A 17,887-nucleotide genomic window follows, 5' to 3' on the forward strand; every position below is an offset into this window, starting at 1 on the left:
AGTGGTTGCCTCCTGGCAATAGGGTCTTATAACTAATGTGAAAGAAACATCTAACCTTTAGCATGAAAAGGTGTTAGTGATGACAACAAATCTCTCTTGATCTTTATGACTTACCAGGAGACTCACAAATCCATGTCAAAACCCTAGACTGTCTTGTCAGTGAACCTCAATGACAAGCCAGATACTATAAAAAAATCCTCCTAACTCCCCTTCTGAGATTTACTGTGATAAAAAAAAGCAGTCAGGATCTAGTTAGATCTAATATATAAGCAAAATAATTGGAAAGAGTCAATTCCAAGAACTTTCTGGCAGGAAGAAGCCATACACTGTGTAAGAGCTATCCAGACATAGGCAAAAGGATTCCTTCCGTAACTTAAAATGCGGGTAGCTGCTTTGAGCCACTCTAATAATCTACAAAGTCCCATCTTTATCTTCATAGAGGATATGGCTGTTGATAAGTATATTGCTGTAAAACTTCAGACAAAGAAACAATGCTTGGCTATACTGAATTCCCTTTTCAATAATAATTTAATAAAAACATGAAAATAAAAAATTACTGATGTATATCCAGTGATAGAAGCAGCTGATTTCAAGAGCATATTAGCAAGATGAACTTACTCAAACTTTATGCTAACATTACAGATTTCAAAACATAGTACAGAATTTGATAGTTTTCTTACAGTTCTTCCCTTATGAAAAATACATAGAATTTTTCAGTTGGAAGTGACCTACAACAGTCTTCTAGTCCAACTGCCTGACCACTTCAGGGCTGACCAAAAGTTAAATCATTATTAAGGGCATTGTCCAAATGTTTCTTAAACACTGACAGGCTTAGTGCATCAACCACCTCTCCAGGAAGCCTGTGACAGTGTTTGATTGGCCTCTTGGTAAATAAATGCTTCCTAATGTCCAGTCTGAACCTCCCCTCGTGCAGCTTTGGACCATTCTCATGCATCCTGTCACTCGGTATCTGGGAGAAGAGCTCAGCACCTCCCTCTCCACCCCTCCTCCTCAGGAAGCTGTGGAGAGCAATGAGGTTGCCTCTCAGCCTCCTCCTCTCCAAATTAGTCTTTAGCTGCTCTTCACAGGACATACCTTCCAGCCCTTTCACCAGCTTTGTTGCCCTGCTCTGGACACATTCAAGTACTTGAACATCCTTCTTAAATTTCCCTGGAAGAATTTAAAACAGGGACTTAATCACCCAGTGAAAACACCAGACATGACCAAGTGGAAACCTACTGAGACTATGAAGTAGCAGATGAACTCAGCCAATTCATTTGTTATTTGTAAATTCTACCTGATTTGCATTGCAACAGCTAAGACACAATCAGCAAAAACAGCGGTTAGTGAAACCACCACCAAAATCATATATACTTTCTACACAAGGGAGAAAGAAAAGGCGGGGGGGGGGGTGGGGGGGAGGAAAAAAATCTGTCATTCAAGAGAAGCTGTCATAGTAGAAATCGGACAATAACTACTACTGATGCAAAAATACTTAATTTTACTATATGTGTCTGATGATTACTTGATAGTTATTAATAGTCATATTTGAAAGCTATCTACAAATGCAGTTTCTCATTGTTTGTTCTTTCCCAATAGAAATTAAAATTACTACAATATCTCCAGAGAATAATTAAAATCTTAACTCTAACTTGTTTTAACTCTAACTTATTAGTCACTTAAGAATGTACAAAGCATATATGTTCAAAATTCCTTTTGTTACATTAAGGGATGAGTAATTTTTTCTTAGGATAGATGTGGGAAATCCTATCTTTTGTGAAGATAACAACAAGAACTGCAAACATTCCTCCAATAGTTCAGTTATTAAATAATTTGGTATCGCCCAAGACTAAGTTTCCACTTCTAAGAATTATGTTGCTTTAGTAATACAAACTTCTAGTTCTGATACACACAATGATTAAGAATTCAGGTATCTTGAACAACAAACACAGGATTGCTTTCTGCATTGACATGCAAATTCTCATTTTTGGGATCTGCTGATCAATGAAACCAATTGGCAATTTTCTGCTCCAGTCTGTAACTATTACATTTACCAGTAAGCAGATGCAACTGCTGAATCAACACATAGATGTCCACTGAAAGCCTCCATTACACCTATACTTGTAATACAAGTTTTTCACATTAGTAGTATTTATTTCCCCATCGGTTTTCTTTTACCAAGATTAAGGGCAAGTACAGGGATGTCTTGCTGAAAAGCCAACCCAACTATCTATTGATCAAAATGTAAAATTCATTTGGTGAAAGTACATTATACTCCTCTGTGTTCAACACACAATCATAAATAAAATAGCATTAGTTTGAGTTACCTTAACAGAGTGCATCATTCCTTAATTTCTTCAAGGCAATGGCTGTGTTTACTACGTATGCAGCTACTGAACCCTTCCACTGGATTGTGAACTAAAAGAAGTCCTTCAAACCATTCTATGATTCTCGTCTATGGAAACAAAAAAGTAAATAACAAAGTGACAGGGAGGGCTATAATTCTTTTGAAAATTCAAGGTGGTTCTCTGAAATGGTCCCAAGAGAAAACACACTGCAGGCCAATTTATGGCCACCCTATCTGTGAGATGATCTGTTTTCTGCACCTAAGCATGCCCAATAAATTAAAATGAGAATCAGTGGGGACACAAATGATATATTTTATTGAAAGTAATTTTTTCCTGTCACTAAGAATTATGTCTACGGTTCAAAAAGCTTTTAAACCTGCAGTCTGTGCTTTTACCTTAGAAACTGCCCTTGTTAACACACATTCCTTCTTGAACCTTATAGGTTCCCTTCTAAGGTGCAGCCATAGGAGCCCCAGCAGAACAGGAGAGCATCACCCACTTGAGGCCACTTCTGCCCACCACTGACATCTTTTTCTCAGGTATGGGTGTGAAACCAGCATCATGGCATAGCACACCTAAGGATTCCCAATTTAACAAAACTAAATAGCCCAAACACATGAACCATTTAGGGTGGTATTAATGGCACATAATGGCCCTGAGTGCACTATTAGACTTCGATGACCTTGAACAGCCTCACCTGGGATCTCCTACCCAGTTCCTCTATCCAGGGGCCCAGAGGCTCCAGTTCAGCTCAGGCCTGGGCACCTTGCCTGTGCTATGCCATGGTTGTACTCACTTCTGGCCCCACTTCCTTGATGAACTTTTGAACCTGTGTTAGAAGTGTCCATGGCTGTCTCCCCTTTGTTTCTGACTGGACTTTCTGGATTGACCTCCCAGACCTCACTTGTCATCAGAGAAGGTGATGTAACATCCAGATGGTTGACAGTGACTCTTTGCATCAGCACCTCTGCCCTTCTCAGCCCCTGCGGGACCATGCCCTGGTCCATCAGGGCACTGCCTATGCTGGGAACACAATCAGCTCCTGGCTTATCTCTTTTATGGAAGCAGCCCCTCTCTTTCGATCCCTGATGCTTGTTTGATCTTCCTTTTCCTCTCCATACTTCCACAACTGCTTCCCTACCGCCTTGACTGCTCTCTGGCAAGCCAGTGGATTCATGTCTGCAAAACCAGAGAATGATGAAGACTGAAGAGCTTAAGAAAGGGCAATTAATGAAAAGCAGTGCAAAGGCAATACTTCCTACAGTCATGGAGCAGTTAAGTGAATCTTTTTTTTCTGTAAGGAATATGAGATATGGGGATATATGCCCTGCAAATATGCAGGAAAAGGGAAGGCTTAAGAACATGCATAGTTTCTTGTTATTACGATATAGAGGTGAGACACAGGAGCATTAACTGTACATTAAATCTCTTTATACTGTGATTTTAGGCCACAAAAAATTTACACTTCCACGGCCAGGATCATTAACTGCCCTCAGGAGATGCTAGCAGACTTCGAACAAAATAAATTCCCCAAGGAAAACTCAAATCACTCCATGACAAATCCATCTCATTTATAAATAGAAAACCTCCAAAGATGGAGACTGCACCTCTGCGGGCAGCCAGTCCCACTGCTTGACTATCTTTTTACAAAGTCAGAACCTCTCTTATTTCAATTTGTGACCATTATCTCTTGTCCTTCTGCCATGGAGACCTACGAAGAGGCTGGCTGTCTTCTCCATGACCTCCTTTTAGGTGCTGGGGTGCTGCTGTTAGGTCCCCCTGAAGCTGTCTCTTCTCTAGTCTGAAGAAGCTCAGCTCCTTCAGCCTCTCCTCAGCAGGCACATGCTCCAGCCCACTGCAAGTTTAAGGGCCTCCACTGAACTCACTTCTGTTTATCAGTACTTTGTATTAGAGGACCCAAAACTGGATGCAACATTCTAGATGCAATCTAATGAGAGTAATAATCATTCTCCTCAATCTACAGGCTGTGATCCTACCTGCTAATACAGTCTGGGATGCTCCTAGCTCTACCCTGCTGAAGACACCAACATTCCAGGCAGCACATTCAGCTTGCTGTCTTCCAGGACCCCCAGATGCTTTCCAGCAGAGCTGCTCCCCAGCAGGTATTCCTTCCCAAGTGCACGATTTGGTGTTTGTCCTTACTGCATGAGATTTCTCCTGATCATGCCTCCAATCTGTCTAGGTCTGACTAGTGGCACACCAAGTTCTGGCATCACCTGCAAACGCATTGACAGCGCACTTCTTTGTGCTTTCCAGGTTATTGAGAACAAGCTGTGAAACAGGACAGGTCTCTGGCTGGATCCTTATGGTACTCCACCTGTTATCAGCCTATCCACTAAGCCTGGTCATCCAAACAGGGATTTTTTTATCCACCTCGTTGTCCACCAATCCAAACTGTAATTTCCTTGATATAATACTTCAAGTGCACCCACACTTTCAGATGCTTTTACCCATAGACAGAAAAGAACACAAGTTCAGAGCTGCAGGCTGAATCCCATGCCTGGCTGCACTGCTTTTAAGTGCATCTTGGCAAATACAACAGAGGTATCGCTGCCTGAACTGAAGAGCTGCAGGATTAAGGGTCTAGACAAATAATTGGTCAGAATACTTCAGTATGAAGTGTGACTTTCTAAACTTTCTAAAACCCATTCCTAATCTGCATTTTTGCTGTCTACGCAAGAGGAGAGGTCATAGTCTAAGATGTACTTTTTGCTTTGAAAATGTAAAGGTTTCTAACAAATCACAGTTACTGTTTGTTTTTATTACAGATGTCTTATTGACATGTCTTACAACGATCTTTAGAGATCATCTAGATTACAGGATTGTAACAGAGTAGCAGGACCAAGCATTTGATTATATTTAAAGCACTTGTAGAGGCTCAAGATGGACATGCAGAATAATTTTCATTCCAGAAAGTAGCAAGATGAAGTAATTTGCTGCTGAGTAAATTAAGTATATGGCTGAAAACCCCACATATTAAAAAGAGTCCTGATCAAGACAGACTGGAATCAAAAGCACATATTCATGAGACAAGACATTTATATATTTGGAAATGCTTCAAAGGGTGCTAGCTAATTATGTTTATTACAAAAATCTTAAAGCAAAATTACAAAAGCAAAGAACTTATTTCCAATGCATGTAAAGATGACACACTAAGTGCCACTCCCCCAAATCATCAATAGTAGATAAAATATAAAACAATGTTAGAAAATGAGAACTACAGCAAAGTATATGTTTTCACTTGTTAAAGGCACATTATCTAAATGTAATTTTGTGCTAACTTGTTTTGAACAGTGTTTGTCATCCAGTGGGGAAGAAAGGAGGAATGAGAGCTCTCTTATTCACTACCTTCAGAGGTTTTGTTGGTACCTCATAGACTCTTGCTTGTCACCTCTTTAGTTTAATTAAAAAAAAAAAAAGAGTCTATTTCTTCCACAGCTATTTTCTCAATCTTAGTCCCTTCTCTGCACTCAGAAGTACTAAAGTACTCTATGCGTACCAATTTTTAACACAAGAATCTGCTTTTCTCCAATATATTTTTTTCTGTCTGCTCTTCCTTTTAGTTTATTGACTCTTCTCAGAATCTCAAAACAGGATGTTGAACACTTATGGTCATGGACTGGTAGCTTCCAGTTCCACATTCTTCTATAAATTTCCATATTATTTGTATATAGCCTGCTTAACACTATATTGCTCGTCTATTAATTGCAGGATGTGTGAGCATATATGCACATTTCTAACCAGTGATGCAGAAGCACTTGTTTTTGCTATAGCTAAGCAAAGAGTACAGTGCATGATAATTTACTTTGTATTACATTCCTCCAAAAACCCGTGCCTTCACAGAAATAACCAAGTTGACTTTTAGACTGCACAAGGGTTTCTGACAAGATTGTCTATTGGGAAAAAAATACTCCAAACATCTTAGTTGTGCTGTTCTGCTCTTTCAATTCTTAGTGCACTGCTAATGTCACATGAATAAGAAAAATGGACACAGATTCTATAAGACTGATGAACTGAATAAACAAAATCCAAGTCCTTTATTGATACACGTAGATTCACTGATTTTCACTGTTATCCATGAGAAGATTGTGGCTCAGTCTTTTCCTCATTCTTATCTTTTCTGATAATTACATAGCAAAACAGAGACAAGCATGGAGTACAGACTGAAGTTCAAAAGTACGATTTGCTTTTCTAAGTGGCTCAGCTGGTCACAGCTTTAGAAGTTGCAAATAACACCATAAGAAGAACGACTCTATAGATCCCAAAAGGCCATTTACATGTGAGCATTACTCATATAATGGGACACTTGCACTCTATTTAAGTGGCTTTTTTCCCCTTTAGTCTGCAAGATATAAAATGCAAGACTGCAATTAAGACTAACAAAAGAAACAAAACTAAACCATTTCATATTTAAACATTACAATATTTTGATACAATTGATCCAAATTGAATTGCAAAAGTTATAAGACAAACACACTTTTATAAAATTTCATATAATCTTGCAATGGCTCAAGAGTTTTTAAATAGCAGTATCAAATAATTTCATTCCCTGCTTGCTTGTCTTCTTATATTGCCACTAAAAATAGACATCTTCTTACTCAAAAGATCATCCAAAGGACATAATAGTAATATTTCACAATCTCTGTTTCAGAACACACTCCAGTACACTTTAATTCAGATTCACAGAATATTACCTATAGCATCTATTTATTATTTGTAAAATCATGTTCCTAGCTCTACTACAAAAAAAGTGAGCTTTCCCTTAATGCCAGGAAACTTTTACCATTTACAGGCTTAGAAAAAGAATGTAGATGATGCTGTAGCTTTATAATTTATCTGAAGTGCCAAATTAACTGTACAGTAAATAAACAGTATGAAATACATCATTTAGGAAAAGTTTATTCTGACTCAAACTCCATAGTACACTTAAAAATTAATTCAAGCACAATCTTAGCTTTTCAACATACAAAGAGTCTCCAATTTCTTTACCAGTTTATTTCAGCAAAAGCTAAGGTTCCACTTAAGTGTTCTGTTGGATCAGGAACCGATTATTTAGGAGTCTTTAGACTCCAAGCTACTTGATATTTACAAGCCCATTCACATGTCTAAAATTGCGTATTCTTTATTCAGATGTAAATCTGGAAGGAGTTCATGATCAAACATTGTAAAATACACTTTTTTTTTTTTTTTGTGGTTAGATCTTGTGTATAAAAAGAACAAGAAAAAGAACCTACAGGAAAAAAACAAAAAACCCCACAACCAAAAGCACTTATTGAGTTTTGAATGAAAGGGACTCGTGTTGTTCTGTCAAAAGTCTCAGTGACGTGAAAAATGGTTAAGGCATCAAGTGACAAACTACTGACAAATTTCTCTATCCAAATAACACTGCAGAAAATAAGCTGTGCAAAAATCATTGACTTATATGATTGGATCTTATGTGGCACAAGAAATCTCTACTGTCTCCTGTAATATCCAGACTCCTTGAAACGAGGGCCAGATCAAAAAATCATCTCAGTTCCTCTGTAGCTGCCAAAGTTTTGACTTTCTTGGCCACCAGAGTTTGCTCTGATAGAATCATAATAATCAAGGTGAAGGATCATTATTTTACAAATTAGTTAACTGCATAACGCTTCACTCTTCTCAGATTTCCTTCCTTTCTAGAGCTAAGACAGCAGCTAATCATGCTTTTCTTCACTACTTTATACATGAGAAAATGGAGTCAAAAATGAAGGGATCTTACCATCTTAAGGTGTGCAGACAATGGTCCCAGTGGACATGCCTACAGACTAAAATCTGTTACTAGGTAGTCATATAAAATTGAACATAAGGTTTGCAAACTATCAGAACATTAATTTTTTTGCAAACAAATACAACCTGAATATCAGATTTTTTTAAAAAGACAGTCAAAATTAATTAAATCATCACACTGATTGTGAAGTTTATTAATATTAAAAATTAGATTGAAACCCACTCTTCAAGCTCATTGCTTTATTATATCAGCGTTCAAAGAAACCAAGTTTACAGAGCCATAATAGCAGTCTGGGTGGCATCACGCTACAGCATGTGGGCTGCTGGAGCAGCAGTGAAGATATTGAATACAATTTAGCTACAGATTTTTATCCCACAAATATCATCACATTGTTTAAACTCCCTCCCATGGCCTCAAGGAAGTAGTGTGGGGCACCATTAGAAGGATGGCTGCCAACTTTTCCTGTGGCACAACTCTTTCTTTTCATCATTGTTAGATTAACTTATTTTTCAAATTAACAATATGACATGTACAAAGAAATGTGCTGTTTGAGCCAGAAGGCTTTTTAAAATTCCATTAATTATCACATTTGTACATAGCCAGATAACCACTAAAGATCAACTTTATCTAAAATAAAATCATTCTATATTATTGTGTATCTTCTTCACTTTGGAAAAGCAGAGAAAAGCAAAGGGCATACCTAAAGTAGGGGAGTTACTAAATGGAAAATTTCAAAATATTCCGCAAATCACTTGTTTTAAGAGGGAAGTGATGTTCAAAGGAAAATGAAGAGATAATCAGAATGGGAGTCCTGGGTTCTCCATCAGGGAGGATTGCTCAGGGAGCTAAATACCACTTTTATACTGTTAAATTCCCCTGCATCAAAAGATTCAAAGCTACTTAGAAAAAGATTGACTTTAACTGTCACAGAAATACAGCACTAAAAGTGAACATTTTTCATTATCACCACACATTCAACAATCCTTTTAATGAATTGATGAAACTCCTCCCTAAAACTTCAGGATTCTTTTTTCCCCTCTTCCTGCTCCTACTGGAAAATTGTCTCAGAGCTTCATCAATTTCCAACATAAGCTGACTCACAGAGAGTTTAACCTATTACTTGGGCCAACTAAATAATTTACCTTAAACACATTTTTTTCTTCCTCCTGATCATATCTCACTCCTGCTTTTCATTTTGCTGTGCTAAACGAGTCAGCTTCTTGCAGCTTCCTCCTGTAAGAGAGCTCCTCCATCTCCCTGGTTGTTCGAGTACATTCATTACACCTCTGCCACTTGGAATTTATCTCTCAACCTCTAACCTGATGAGCAGAGTGTCATAAACCAGAACGAGCTGTCGCAGGCTCTGATCCATGTACAAAACAGGCCAAATTACCTGACAGTCACAGCCTCAGATCTAGCGGGGCAGGAGTTATGTCCATCAGTCTTATAAATTCAGCAGGAATACCAATCCTTCAAAACCTTCTTCATCTCTCACCTCAGCCACTCACTTTAAGACTCTCCACTGCAACAGCTCAGTCTCTGAGGGCAGCAGGCCAGCAGGCCTGCACGGCCCTGGAGTGGAAGAGAAGCAGCAGGAACGTGTACAAGCCTGTGAGCTGGGGCACACATCAGGTGCTGGGGCCTCCTCGTCTCAGGATGGCAGGGAGAGGAGCCATCCACACTGCAGCTACGCTGGCCATGCCATCATACACTTCAGTCAAATTCACCTCAATTTGAGTACTAAGTGTAAAGCCAAACAAAAATAATAATACCTGTAATTAAAGTGCCTAATGGCGCTTTTTCAAATTTCACAAAATATACATTCTAATAGAGATTGTGGTGCTACATTTTTGAAACTAGGGTCGACCCTCTCTCTCCTCAGTCTCTATTTGCTGCAGCTTAGGATATTCAGCTAAGAGGGAGAGACCTGCATTGAAACCTCTCCTGTACTCAAGGCAAAGATAGGATCTTTTTTAGAGTGCTCAGCACACTCACAGACAAATTTTTAGGTTGCTTGGTTGGTGTTCATCTTTCTTTCTGCACTTAATAAGAATAATTAAAAATTCAAGGTACACAATCCACCTCGAAATTTATTAGGCCAGAGAAAAACAAAGTGTGAGCATAAATTCATAGGCACTAAGTTGCTAAAATATCATATGTCGGTTGCTAAAATATCATATGTTGTTCTGGATTGGATGTGGAACTCTGACTTTTGCCCTGGACCATGAATGATGCTAATTTCAAGAAAAAACACATTTTGTAGACTGTTAAAGTAAAATGATTGAGATGCCTGATTGTCAGACACATACATAGAGTCTGGCAAATACAGGAGAAAGCTGTATGGAACTAAAATGTTTTTGCCTTTTCAATCCAATATTTCAGTGTTTTTGAGCATGACTGTAATAGACAGGATACATCTGTTCAGTGTCATCTGTAGTATTTCCTATTCATGGCAAGAACAGATGGAGCCTCAGTAATCCTCAGCAGATCTTATTGAACTATGTTTTGGAATAACATCAAAACTGTAATTCACAATATTTCATTGATGGAAAAAACCCTCAGTTACTGGCAAAAACAAAAGGATAAGTCACAAAAGAAGCCAGTGTTAACAGAACTTCTAATTTTTCTGTAGCAATTTATTCCACTGAGGTCTAAAGTTTTATTGAAAGAACTTTTTTTTTTTTTTTTTTTAATGAACACAGATATCTGAATTGGAGGTTTTGTTCTTTGTATGTTTTCTGTTACAGCAGTAAAATAGAGCATATTACTATTTTGAAACTGCTGGTTACCCAAAGCAGAGGATATTTACCTTTGGTATTTGTAGGTTTATGCATTTCAGTTTCTGTCATTTACTAGTGACATCAGCAAAGAATTTTTTTCAAGCAGCTTAGAAGTAAGGTACAACACAGTTATCCTATTCAAAGAGCAGTTCAGGGAATGAAGTGCAATCCAGTCTATCTGAACTCTTCTGATCCCTTCTTGTTCTTAGCACAAGGAAGTTTGCGATGAGGTATGAACTGGACACATCTGCCCTTTTTTTTTTTTTGGTAGAAATCACCTACTCCCAGCACTTTCATCTCCTGCATAAAACAGCAATTTATTGAGCTATGCAAAAGAGAAACCACTTCTGCCCTCAAGTCCTCTATATGGGTGCACCAGGTTGCCAACTTACCATCTGGCCCAATGCAAGTTCTATGTTTTCAAGGCAAGAGAAACATACAGCCTATGTGTGGCATTTAGACATAGAGCATGGCTAAATAAATTAGCATTCTGCCAATGCATAATAGCAAACCTTCAAGCAGAGCTTACTGACTGTGTCTAATTACACATTCCTAAGAGCCTTGTTATAGTCAATAAAAGGCATGTGAAGAATGATTACAGTGTTAGGAGAAGAGTACATGTCCACAGAGAGAAATTTATAAGTTATGGTCACTAAAGTTTCAACATAGCATTTACGGTAATTTTAAAAGATAATCTCAGATATCACTTTCCTACATAGTCACAAATCTGAAGGTAAGCATCTACCCTAGATGAAGTATTTAAACAAATCCCACTTATTTTGAGTTTTCTATTTTGTGAACCTACATAGGATAAACAGCACATCATTTAAAAAGTGTAATTAGAAGAACAGTTGTTATTTCCGGCTGTTATTTTGTAACTATTCCTATTGCAGCAGATTAAATAATAGATATGGATTGCCTATGGAAAACATCTTACTGAAGTAACAAGGTCCTTATAAAAGTTAAAAAATAAGATAAAGGAACAAAGATGAAACTTCTTTAACTAAGAGTACATAGTTCAAGATTCTGCACTCAAAAGAGTTCATGATTAGGTTTTTCATCTACAGTATAAACTTGGATGTCACTTCACATAAATACAGCAGTACAGTCCAAGACTGTATTCCTCAGAGCTGAAAATTTTGGAAATCCAAAGCCAGCAGGACTGTAATAGCTGCCCATCTCCTTCTACTCTCTACTGAAAGTGTTGGAGAGGCATATACTGACAGAATGCTATCTATTTGCCCAAGGTTTTTCCCTAGTCCTTTATTTTATTCCTACTCCAAGACTAAATGATCTAAAGCTTGCAACATGTCTTACCCTATCAAACTATCCTAGACAACTTAGAAGCCTCTCTCTGAAGTTGCTTAGAACCTTTTCTCTGAAGTTGAGCAGTCTTTGCTACCCATAGTGTTGCATCCCCTTCAAGAAAACCTCTCCCTTTTGTTCACAAGCAATCGTAGCTGCATAGGTACTATAAATCTTCATCCAATGCACTTCCCAAATCTTCCTCCACTCTTCTATTTTGCTCACATCCTGTTACTGGGTTTTGGGAAAACTGTTTTAGTAATAGAACTAAGTTTAACAGCAAGAAACTGTTATAAGCATAGGAACTGTTGGTTGTAACCCAGTTAATACACCCCATTTTATCACACCATAGTTAAAATGGATTTTGTAGTTTTCAGAGTTTCCTGCCTGTTTGAATGCATAGGAACCTTTTTAGGACTAGCCTTGGGGTGCACTAAATAACTTTTTATTAACTCAATAAACCATGATAATTCCTTGAAAAGCTTGAGTACTAACAGACTTTTCCTTTTGAGTCTCAAAGCAACTTCAAAAATGGGAATAACCTCACAGTAAAAGGTGTTAGCTAACTAAGAAAATAATAGACTCTAAACTTTAGATGCAAATTTTGTTTCAAAATGCTTACTGGTTGCTTCATGATATGTTCTAGCTTGATTCACCTTAGAGGATGTGAACAAACACAACCACCAAATCAGGGATACTTGTGGTGTTCAGAATTATGGCCATTTCTATTAAGATTCTTCATGTATAGCGAGATGAGAATTTTTAGTACTACAGTTGCACTTAAGAGGTAAGCTAAGAAATTAGCATTTAAAGTAAACAATACTTGCAGAAATTTACACAGACTTTCAGACTACCAGACTAATCTAAGTGGCAACTAATAGCTACAGCTAGCAATAATAGCTGTAACAACTGTTCACAGAAGCATGACAAATACCATTTTATACAAATTCATTTGGAAGGAAAAAAGTGTATTTTGGTTTGCCACTGCCTTCATTATTATAAGACAACACAATAATTATTACTCTCCAATGGCTTTTCAACAATCTTTGTGAAGCTAGTTTAGTTATGAATTAACAAATAACCACCCAGCTTGATCTTTTTTTAAAAAAAGGGACACTAACCAGAATTAATGGGTTTGGAGACTTAATTGTCACTTCATTCCCAACGCTGTCCAGAGTCTATTATAACTGATTAGTATCTCTCCTTTGTCCTCAACAGATTTTGAATCATATCATCGCTCCTTTGTATCACAGGTGGCCTGGTCTAACAAGGTCTGAGAAAAGAAGCTTAGGCTGTTTGCTTCTGCGCTTTAACATTTTAGAAAATTAACAGGTTTCAGTTCAATCTCATTAAGAAGGATTCCTTAGAAACAGGAAATCTAGAATATGTAAATACCCAGGACCTTTCCTTCCATTTTAGCGGCATCTTCACTAGACTTAGAACCATGTCTTTGTTGATCTCTCTTTTTCTTGTCTTGTGAGTCTGGTAATTTGAGCTGCACAGACCAACAACTTTACTGGCAGCCCTTGAGTTTAAAATCTTCCTCTGAGCTAGATCATACAATTTTTAATTCTCCCAAGACAGGAATGGAATTGCAGAGCTGCCAACATCTGCAGGATGCAGGAGACTTCATGGCATACACAGTACAACTGGGCAGTATGTTATCTATTTGGATGTATCTGCAGTCTGAAACAGTAAGAATGCCAGGTCTTAATTTGAAATGTCTCCCATATTCCAACCGACGCTCCAAAGCATCTAGTGGGTAGCATTATGGATATAAAAAATGAGGTCCATGAACATTCTGCATGTTATTTAAAGTAAAATAAAGTAAAATAAAAAGTGTGTCTACACATGTATCTGGTCTCCTTGCCTAAGAAGGCACATTAGAACCCACACGTAAGATACATTTAGAAGTCGAGTTTTGCACAGACTAACCTGTATGTGCCCATAGAGTAGAATTACTGTTGGAGTAATTGTTGGGAGTAGAATTAATACTGATCTTGTTATTTTTTTCCCCTTCAGTTTCAGTTAAGTTAGAAAACTGTCTAAATACCACATCACGTAGCTGCAATTTCACAAAAAGAAATACCTAAAAGGAAAACTATCATTAGCAAGCTCACTGAAATCTTTGGTGAGAGAGTATGAAATAAGAGAAAAGAAGATTAGATATTTCTTATTTCAAGTGACTAAGCTGCAATAAGAATTTAACCTTGTTTCTGCCAACATTCATTGTGCTTCTTTCACATATTGGTATTTGTCTAAAACCTATGACCACTGGGTATATCAGCAGTGCAATCTGGTATTTTTAGAGCTATTCCCAAGCATATCCAGAAATCTCACGGTTAGCATACAAAAGCATACAATAATTACAGTAATTTCACTTAGAAAAAGATAGGCTTCCCATCTCTCCCAAATTCTACCAGACACTACATATTTGCACATTACCGTGATTCGAAATTTCATTTCTATAAGTTATTTGGAGTCCCGCAAATTTTTTCTTCTCCAGATATAGACAGCATTGAGAAGTTGGTTTTCAGAAGTGCTCAGCATTCAGGTCTGAATAATCAGACTTCTTTAAAAAGGATTCAACTTTAGAATGTGAAAAGACAAAGCTTTTTGTTGCTAGGCCTTGTCTGCATGTGTGCCAAATACCTAGTATTCCTCACAGTTACAAGTCATGTGAGCCCATGAATATTCAGGTGACTTAAAAAAAAAAAAACAAACCACCACCAAAACCCCTCATTTATCCAGAGAGCTCAGTATGAAATTAAAAGATTGAACATCTTAAAACACCTTAAAATATACAGTTATAAAGATGAAATTGCAATTTCCTCACTTTCAGTGCCATTTAGAAACAGAACATTGACTTTGTGCAGTAAGCATGCACTTGCTACTTTTTTTTTTTTAAAAGAAAGGGTTTTATCAAAAAGCTAAAACTCCAAAGAAAACATTCTAATTTTAAATTATGTTCAGTGGGGCATCATCCTGTTTAAAAAAAAAAATCCTCAAATGGTTAATTTACCATTTGGGAAACAATAACTAATAACTAACTTAGTTCAGGCTTTCAGCTTAGAAGAGCTGAATGAAGGCAGCTGCAGAAGTTGTTTGATTCCCCCTTACTTCACTTACAAGTGGAGACTTTTCTATTTTTTTTGTTGTTTTTGTTTCTAACTCCAGAAAATAAAAAGAATTCTGGATGGAAACCCAATTTCCATACCAGTATTCCTCCTTATTTTGCAACCAGGAAATTTGTAATTTTCCACATTTTTTTTGCTATATCCCTCGAATGAAAAATGTGATGTTGGAGCCCTCCTGTCTCCCATTTCCAATAACAATACTCTTTCTCCTTCCAGTTGGCTGTAGCATTCTCTGCAGTAGCCAGCATCTTCTGTTGACAGCTATAAATTTTAACTGGAAATATTTAGTTCTAAACAAAGTCGTATCAAATGACTTTTGCATAGATAGACTTCTTAAGGCAACGGCCAAATAAGCAAATAATAAATAATTCAGTGTTCCCCAAACTGAAAGAATCAACATTTTAATAATCTGATATTACACCCATCCCTGAATCTTAATGCAATTATATGAAATTTAAGTAATTTGCAATTGTTGCAAGTGTATATCATCTCTTTACTACTACAGAATGAGATCCATTCAATCTTCATTGTTACAATCAGAAGTCATTAACCTAAACTAGGAAGGTGTGAAATTAATGTTGCAACAGCCTCAAATTTCAGTATGTTTGCTGAGGGATAATTTTTAAAATTTTTTTTAAAAAATAGCAGAGCATAGGTTAATTTCTTCAAGAGAGTTGAAGAATATATTTTCTCCAGATTACTCAACAATCTTTTAATTTATTGCTTTTACCCAAGAGTGTCATTTAATCCAGTTATTCAAGTTTTGCCAGCAATTTCACAGTTTAGCATAACATTAGCAATTTAATTAAATGCTAATAAAATACATCACTCATATCACCTGCAGACCAGGATGTGGGTGGCTCAATTACTTTAGTGTTTACAGCTCACCGAGTTGTGAAGGGCAAATGAAAACTTCTTCGCATTACTGAACAGCAGTTATTTGAGAACTAGCACTGGAGGAAGATATGAATGTTTTGTCTCAAATTTAAAAAATGAAACAATAAATAGAGGCGCAGAGTGGATATATCAGTGTTCCCTTATGATAAAGGGGAAGGAAAAGAAAAAAGGACTCAACTGATTAATAATTAGATCATGTTTTTTAAAAATTAAAGAGGTAGCAGTTAAAGAAAAAGGAAACCCGATTTTTGTTGCGCTGTTAATTGGTCTGTACAGATCTTAGTCTCATATTCTGATTTTTATAGATATTTGTAAGGCAACCTTCAGGTGGTTTTCTAGAATTATTAATTGTTTATTTTTTCCCACCATGTTGATTACTGCTTTTTTTTTTTAATCATTAAAATATACAATAGCTTATCAAGGCCTGGTAAAGTTCATAGGTTCCTTGGCATTTTTCTTCAAGTTCTGAGCAGGTATGAGAGAAATCTGTTCTACCCCAAAACATCTTTAATGTCCACTAAACTAAGGAAAAAGCAAGAAGGCTTCAGTGCAAGATTCACACTTTCCTATGTGATCTTCCTTCTCTTGGACTAATATAGATACTACAGCTACAGATACCAATATCTGCATTCATTTGGGAAAATATTTTGTTCAGTCTGTGTTCATCATGCATACCCTGGACATCACTTTTCTTTATCTCTTTCAAAATAAAACTTATTTTCTTAAGCAGCTACCACTTCAGAAAACTGAGTTATCTCTACTTCCCTGGTACACAGGACTTCCATAATGACAAACAAGCTTTGCACAATGTCTAGGAAAGAGGGAGACTCTGGGTTAGTCAGAGGAGTCAGTGGGTTGCAGGCAAACAGGCACAGGAACTACAGGATGTTTTTGACAGGAACAACAGAAAATGCCATATCATACTACTAACTGTCAACATGAGCAGGGTGGAGGTTTCAGAGGAAGTGCAGAATAAAGAAATTTTAAACCAGGAAGACAACAATAACATTGTAGGTATTTATGGACGTTCTTACAAAGTGTTATGACAACATGAGCAGGAAATAGTGATATGCTTATGTGGAAAAAAAAAATGTAGAGAAGCAAAATTAGCATCACTCGTTTTGAAAAAACAAGCAAGCAAAAAAATCTCTCTTCAAAAGGAAGAAAAAGATCTTTATTTTCATGTACGCATAAGTAAGGCATTATTTGTGTGTCTCTGTTTTGCATCAAGCCTGGGATCTACAATTTGACCAAAGTCAGAATGGCTTTGCTTCCAGTGCTTTGTACCAACAACCAGTGTACTTTGGTTCATGGGTGAAGAACAGCTGTTGGCAAGACTTCGGAACAGAGATTTGAGCTTTTATCTATAGCTACAAGAAAAATCCTTAAACGTTACCTTATTCATAAACACTTTGGGATCTGCCTAAAACTTATTAGTTATCTTCTGTTGTTGACTCATTATCCAAGAATTCTGCATTTACTTGGAACAGTGGTGTCTATTGCATAGGTAATGCTGTATCTACCAGGCTATTATTTCAGCTGATACCTTCACTCAATTTTGAAGTCCATCTTGACCAGTAAGTTTCTTTTCTCTCTTTGGTATTTTTGTCCCTGCTGCACTTTCTCCATCTATATATTCCCTATTTGAAC

General features: G+C 37.1%; 1 protein-coding gene across 8 annotated transcripts in view; it reads right to left on the reverse strand.

The window, feature by feature from the left end:
- Positions 1–17,887, reverse strand: part of KCNIP4 (potassium voltage-gated channel interacting protein 4) — a 441,759-nt gene that overhangs the window by 138,332 nt on the left and 285,540 nt on the right. For 2 of the 8 annotated variants that reach the window (XM_074822248.1, XM_074822250.1), the window contains exon 2: positions 2,328–2,455. The exons of 5 other annotated variants lie outside the window; for them this stretch is intronic. The gene's annotated coding sequence lies outside the window, so the exon portion shown is untranslated. Of the gene's footprint in view, positions 1–2,327; positions 2,456–14,648; positions 14,870–17,887 lie in introns of those variants that run through there. One more of the 8 variants, XM_074822251.1, reaches the window with a different exon arrangement.

The sequence above is a fragment of the Strix aluco genome, chromosome 4 (genome assembly GCF_031877795.1).
Source record: "Strix aluco isolate bStrAlu1 chromosome 4, bStrAlu1.hap1, whole genome shotgun sequence".
NCBI classification, from domain to species: domain Eukaryota; kingdom Metazoa; phylum Chordata; class Aves; order Strigiformes; family Strigidae; genus Strix; species Strix aluco.